At 38.6% G+C, this 7,500-nt stretch overlaps 1 protein-coding gene and 1 long non-coding RNA gene across 2 annotated transcripts in view; one reads left to right on the forward strand and one right to left on the reverse strand.

The window, feature by feature from the left end:
* Positions 1 to 7,500, reverse strand: part of LOC133641175 (beta-1,3-galactosyltransferase 1-like) — a 350,960-nt gene that overhangs the window by 288,230 nt on the left and 55,230 nt on the right. The window lies entirely within an intron of this gene.
* Positions 7,464 to 7,500, forward strand: part of LOC133641133 (uncharacterized) — a 5,210-nt gene continuing 5,173 nt past the window's right edge. Inside the window, exon 1 of the long non-coding RNA XR_009824262.1 lies at positions 7,464 to 7,500. This exon is cut by the window's right edge and continues 60 nt beyond it. This is a non-coding gene — a long non-coding RNA (uncharacterized LOC133641133).

Genomic DNA, 7,500 nt, shown 5'->3' on the forward strand with positions numbered 1-7,500 from the left:
GTGTGACCAGTAGATGGCAGTCACACATAAGAGATATGTGTGGACTGCAGGATTACGCCAGTAAACAACAGCAAAACTTTAAATGTTCCATTGAGAATATAGAACATTACACACCGCGCTTAAAAATCTGTATGACTTTGGTAAGCTATGAAGCCGCACCGCTTGATGGATTGACGGAGCATTATGGCTACCGTAGTCAGACGTACTGTGCTTCAACATACGGAAATATTGTGGTGTGTGTATAAGGACTGCAAAATGGCACCTGTTAGCAGACTTATTATCTGGTGTTTTGTTTCGCAATATTATGCAAAACCAACTTTTCTTATATTCTGGTACCTGCTGATGTGTATTTGGGATCTGTGTAAATCCTGAAAATTTGCACGTGTCCGCCATTGTAGTCTGTGATTTTTAATAACATTGGGTGCCAGTTTTATGATTAACTACATTCCTTTATAAAATAGATAAACAGCTCTGATAAATGTATATATTATTTAAAAGAAAACTGGTTTTGTTTAATAAAATTCTACCCAAACATTTAATAAAGTCAAATACAAATAAGGCAACAAGAAAAGTATATCCCACACTTCTCTTTCTTAAAATAAATCTGAACAGCACATATAGATCATCTACATCAGCGGTGTCAAATTGGTTTTCATTGAGGACCATATCGCAGTGATGGCTTCCATCAAAGGGGCGCTTGAAACGGCAAATATTATGAATTATGCATTTGATTATTGAAAATATTTTGTATTTTTTCACAACGTATTACGGTAAATGGAAAAACAATAACACCTTTTTTAATCCTGCCATCTGAGCTGCCAGATTTTTACCGTAATGTTTTGTTTTCCATTTGCGGTAATACACCTTAAAAACAACAACAAAAACTGCCATCTCAAACGACAGACTCTTATGGTTAGAAAAAAAAAAGTGTCTTTCTTTTCAATTTCCAGTAATATGCTGCAAAGACCACCGTAAATTTTACCGTAAAAATAATTTTTATTTTTACAGTGCACAATTAGATGCATAACTTGCTTTGTAATCAGAAGTCAATCAGATATTTAAGTATTCACTTTTATTTTGACATAAAATGTGTTCCAATATTGCAGAGCTGGGCAAATATTTTGACTCAGGGGCCAGATTGAGAGAAAAAATGTGTCTGGGGTAGGACTGGGCAATATGGCCTTTTATTAATATCTCTATATTTTTAGGCCATGTCACGATACACGATATATATCTCGATATTTTGCCTTAGCCTTGAATTAACACTTCATCCATCCATCCATTTTCTACCGCTTGTCCCTTTTGGGGTCGCGGGGGGGTGCTGGAGCCTATCTCAGCTGCATTCGGTCGGTAGGCGGGGTACACCCTGGACAAGTCTCCAGCTCATCGCAGGGCCAACACAGATAGACAGACAACATTCACACTCACATTCACACACTAGGGCCAATTAAGTGTTGCCAATCAACCTATCCCCAGGTGCATGTCTTTGGAAGTAGGAGAAAGCCGGAGTACCCGGAGGGAACCCACGCAGTCACGGGGGAGAACATGCAAACTCCACACAGAAAGATTCCGAGCCCAGGATTGAACCCAGGACCTTCGTATTTGCATATAATCACAGCAGTATGATGATTCTATGTGTCTACATTAAAACATTCTTGTTCATACTGCATTAATATATGCTCATTTTAAACGTTCTTGCAGAGAGGGAAACCACAACTAAGTCAATTTACCAAAACGGTATTTATTAAACAGTTATTAAGCAGTGGCACAAACATTCATGTCATTTCCAAAACAGAAAGTGCAAGATTGTCAGAGACATTTTAAAACAAGCTATTAGCGCACTTTTGTGCATGATGTCACTAGGATGACATATCAAAACAACACTAAATTAAAGTGCACCTTTTTTATAGAACGCCACTACAATGGTTTAAAACAAATAAAGTGCACTTTTGTGCATGATGTCACACAAGATATTTCAATAACTTTCAAATAAAAATTAGCTGCATAATAGGAAATCAAATAGTGTATGTCCTTCGCTATGTGGTAGGTTCCTGCGGACGTTATCTCCTTCTGTTGTTGACAATTTTTTTCCTACTGTGTTGATCTGGAAATTGTTGCTTCGGCATTTTGTTGGGTGTGGCACCGGCCGATATGTTGACATGCGGCGTTTCAAGCACTCTTCATTCTCTAGCGGGTGACTTTTCAAATGATGCTACAAATTAGCAGTGGTGCTACTTTTTGTAGTAACACTTTTGCCGCATTCTTGACATATTACGGTTTTATGTTCAACATCTTCCCGCTTGAAGCCAAACCACTGCCAGACGATGGACTCCGTGCTGTTTTTCTTGGGAATTAATTCTTCTTCCTTCATTTGTTACCAGATTTGCACCTTCTTTGTCTCGTATTACCACTCGCACCACTCCGCTAGCATCACAGCTAACGTTACCCATGCCGCTACTTCTCTGCTCAGCGAGAGTCTATGACGTTGCACGCGCGACAGTATGTGACTTATGTAAGAAGGTGCGCTTGTTTTATGTCTCAGTGAGAAGGAGAGACAAGAAAGAGTGAGAAACGCCTGTAGTGTAATGCCCGCAGCTAAAATCAACTGCGTGAGAACGTATACTCGAATATCACAATATAGTTATTTTCTATATCGCACAGAGACAAACCCGCGATATATCGAGTATATTCGGTATATCGAGTATAATCGGTATATCGCCCAGCCCTAGTCTGAGAGGCCAATGTGTATGTGTGTATAAATGATAAATACACATTTAGCTGTAAAAATGTGCTGTACAGTATGTGTGTTTGGGTCCCTTTTTTTACCAGGAACACTAATACCAAAAGTCACAATGAGTTCTAAAAACGTTATGAAAGACACCTAAAAAAAAAACAGAATGGCATTTTACAGTTTTTTACTGAATGGACCACCCAAAATGTTACTCTATTAACTATGAACAATAAAACACTGAATATTAACAATCGCTCTTTTACTCCTCAGACCAGCTCCTCGATAGACATCTTTTACAATGGAGCAAAACAGAAAAAAAAGGTATAAAACAGCAAAATATGAATGCAAAGGGTAATAAACACCTACAATATGATATATTAGCACTTCTATGCTGAAATTTGTTGTAAAAATCTGCTTCCGCATCTGTTCCTGACACATGCGTTTGGGGCTGGCTGCTCTGAAAACAAACCCCGCACACTCTGCTTTATTCCTCGTCTGAGCTGCTGTGACGTAGATTACCGTAATAAGTAAGACAACATCATAATGGCGGCTACAGTTTTGATGTTAAAGGTCTAAATAAATTATGTAGAACGTCCGGCTGGCCGGATTGAAAATCTTAACGGGCTGCATGTGGCCCGCGGGCCGTATTTTGCCCAGACCTGCAATATTGAATACTATTAAAAATTAAGATGTATGGAATTTCATGCAGTGCATAATTTTTTTTCTGTCAAAATGTTTAAAAAAAGTAATAATAAATGATTTAAAAAAATCTAAGGTTGTTTATTGACGCATATTATTTGCAGGCGTTTGTGGGCCTTGAGTTTGACACCTGTGAGCTACATTACAATATGATTTGTCTGAGTGGCTAAACAGGAAATATTAAAAAATATATATATAAAAAATATATACATTTTTTTTTAAATCGATTATTGTTACAAATAATAATAAGAAAAAAATTGTAATTATGGTTTGACATGCACAAGTCACGTTATTTATGGAGGACTTTAATGATCCTCTGCTCACCAGCTTAGTACCGTGTTTTGGTACTGGCATCGCCTTCGCTTCACTCCCCAGTGTCATCTGAAGGGAAAGGCAGCGCCAGCTCAGCCACGGAGCCCGAGTGGATTTCTATGTGCGTACATAAACGTTCATGTCGTCATCATACACATCAAACCGCCGTCTGTTGTGGGTTGCCATGACAGTTGTCAGTGGAACTCCAGCTCTGTCTCCCTACGGTTTCTGCTGTTTGATGCATGGTGTCGCCTTAAGACGCCACGGTGGTGGCGCTGACACGCAACTAAGAACACACAATTCAATTGGAACGAGAGGCGCGGAGACGAGCTGCGTCTATTAAAAAAAAAAAAAATGGACTCGTGAAAATGCTGCTTCTTTGGCGCTAATGATGGTGAACGAGCGTGGGGCAATTTGTTGTAATGGCTGCAATTATCATCAATTTGTTTCATGTTGTCGTTATGTGGAAGCGTCACAATGCAACTGAGGGACACAAAACAAAAGATGAAAAAACATTTGTCTTTATGAATATAATGCCCAGCTTGTGTGCACCGGATTTAGCAACATAAGAGGGGAGAAATATTTACACAGTTTTCAAAAGTGTTGTTAGCATTACAACCCGCCCTCTTCCTGCTTCGAGCATGCAGGACACGCCCCACGTGACACACAGGAAATGGCAAAAAAGAACACAAATACCGTAAACTCTGGACTATAAGACGCTATGTTTTCCGTACGCTTTGAACTAGGGCTGGGCGATATGGCCTTTTATTAATATCTCAATATTTTTAGTCCATGTCACGATACACAATATACATCTCGATATTTTGCCTTAGCCTTGAATGAACACTTGCTGCATATAATCACAGCAGTATGATGATTCTGTTTCTACATTAAAACATTCTTGTTCATACCAACTGTAGTTACTGACAGTGGGTTTCTGAAGTGTTCCTGAGCCCATGTGGTGATATCCTTTACACACTGATGTCGCTTGTTGATGCAGCCTGAGGGATCGAAGGTCACGGGCTTAGCTGCTTACGTGCAGTGATTTCTCCAGATTCTCTGAACCCTTTGATGATATTACGGACCGTAGATGGTGAAATCCCTAAATTTCTTGCAATAGCTGGTTGAGAAAGGTTTTTCTTAAACTGTTCAACAATTTGCTCACGCATTTGTTGACAAAGTGGTGACCCTCGCCCCATCCTTGTTTGTGAATAACTGAGCATTTCATGGAATCTACTTTTATACCCAATCATGGCACCCACCTGTTCCCAATTTGCCTGTTCACCTGTGGGATGTTCCAAATAAGTGTTTGATGAGCATTCCTCAACTTTATCAGTATTTATTGCCACCTTTCCCAACTTCTTTGTCACGTGTTGCTGGCATCAAATTCTAAAGTTAATGATTATTTGCAAAAAAATATATATTTATCAGTTTGAACATCAAATATGTTGTCTTTGTAGCATATTCAACTGAATATGGGTTGAAAATGATTAATAAAACATTGTATTCCGTTTATATTTACATCTAACACAATTTCCCAACTCATATGGAAACGGGGTTTGTACACCAGCAGGTAACAGAAGATAAGAAAAGTTGCTTTTGCATAATATTGCAAAACAAAACGCCAGATAATATGTCTTACCTTATACACACACCATAATAATACTCTATGTTGAAGCACAGTACAATCCATCAAGCGGTGCGGCTTCATAGCTTACAAAAGTCGTACTAAAACATTTTGATAGATTTTTGAGCGCCGTGTGTAATGTTCTATATTTTCAATGTAACATATATAATGTTGGTGTTGTTTACTTGAGTCATGTTGCAGTCTACACGTATCTCTTATATTTGACTGCCATCTACTGGTCACACCTATCATTACACCATGTGCCAAATAAAATTGCTTCAAGGTCTGTAAGCACAACCAGAATTATTCCGTACATTAAGCGCACCGGGTTATAAGGTGCACTGTCCATTTTTGTGAAAATGAAAGGATTTTAAGTGCACTTTGTCATCCAAAAAAGAATAGAACAGGCATCATTGTTATTAAAAAAAAAAGCATTGATTTTGAATGGACAATCGTTTTGAATCGAGTAGTTATCCCCGAGAATGGAATCGAATCATGTGGTGCCCCAAGATTCACAGCCCTAGTAACCGATGCTGGTCTGATCAGGGTTTCATGCCATAATCGGATTAGTCGACTAATCCCGAAGATTGTCGATGACTAGAGGACTATCGAATGAGGGGTTAGTTGCGGCCCTAATGAAAATCCATTAGTTTTTGCTGTTAAAGCCCTCGTGTGTCCAGGGACTTATTACCTGAGTTTGTGAACAATAACCAAAATGACAGAAAAATATTGATCTAATCACTGTTTTATCGACTATTGATGTAACCATATGAACATTTTAGATCGTGGTTTTCGTGACTAAAATTATCACTGTATCGTTTTTTTGTTTTTTATTACAATAACTAAAATAAATACACACACTGTTAGAAAAGCCATTATTTTTGCATGTTTTGTGTTTCTTATGCTTTACTGATAGTGTTATAGTCTTAGTGCTTTATCTGTTTTAATGGTCGAGCTTTTATTGTTCTCAATATTGCTTTGTACTGTAGCACTTTAAGAGTTATTTCAATGAAAAGTGCCTAACCAATTAAATCTATTTATTATTTCTGGCGGGCGTTGTGGTGTCCTACTCTGTTCATCTTAGTAGCTACGACCGTAACATATTTTTATTGGTTTAGATTGGGGTGTGTCGTTTTGAAATAATAATGTTATTATTTACATGACAAATTATTTATTGTGATAAATGTTGTTATCGCAGCAGACTACAGTATATATTGCGTGATAGAGTTTTGAGGGAAAAAAAGGATTTTAAGTGCACCTTATAGTCCGGAAAATACGGTAACAGCACGATTTGTTAATTTAATGAGTATCCATTGTACTACCAAAACTATGATTTTAAAGAACAACTTGATTAAAAAATCGAATTAAATCGATATGTGTATCGATCCACCCACCTCTGTTTACATTCAAGAGCTCATGCTTAGCGGTTAGCGCCGTAGTGCAGCTGGAACGTGTCATCAGCATGCATCATCCCCGATATGACAGTGTTATCAAAAGCACTATCGTCATGCAAACCGATACCATTTGTGCAGCATGTTGTCTGTATGGCACAACCCTGCTTGTGCGCAGTGTAGAGAAGAGAAGAACCCTGGTTGAGGCGCTCATGATGCATGAGTGCCATGTACATACGCTGAATATTAATGGCTACTGGTGTGCAAGTCAAACTCACGGTGCCTGCAGCTGATTAAATATGAAAAGTCATCCGGAGAATGTAATCAACCGCATGGTGAAAAATGCATGGACTTCACGTGTTAAAGGAGACACAGAGCACATCTCGTCAGAACAAACAACATCACATTATTTTCCCCCCACACCAGGGGTCGGCAACCCGCGGCTCTGGAGCCGCATGCGGCTCTTTAGCGCCGCCCTAGTGGCTCTCTGGAGCTTTTTCAAAAATGTATGAAAAATGGAAAAAGATGAGGGGAAAAAATATATTTTTTGTTTTAATATGGTTTCCGTAGGAGGACAAACATGACACTAATTGTTATAACACACTGTTTATATTAAACATGACTGATTCGAGTATTTGGCGAGCGCCGTTTTGTCCTACTAATTTTGGCGGTCCTTGAACTCACCTTAGTTTGTTTCCATGTATAACTTTCTCCGGCTTTCTAGGACGTGTTTTATGCCA

This window comes from Entelurus aequoreus, linkage group LG01, assembly GCF_033978785.1.
Source record: "Entelurus aequoreus isolate RoL-2023_Sb linkage group LG01, RoL_Eaeq_v1.1, whole genome shotgun sequence".
Classification (NCBI taxonomy): domain Eukaryota; kingdom Metazoa; phylum Chordata; class Actinopteri; order Syngnathiformes; family Syngnathidae; genus Entelurus; species Entelurus aequoreus.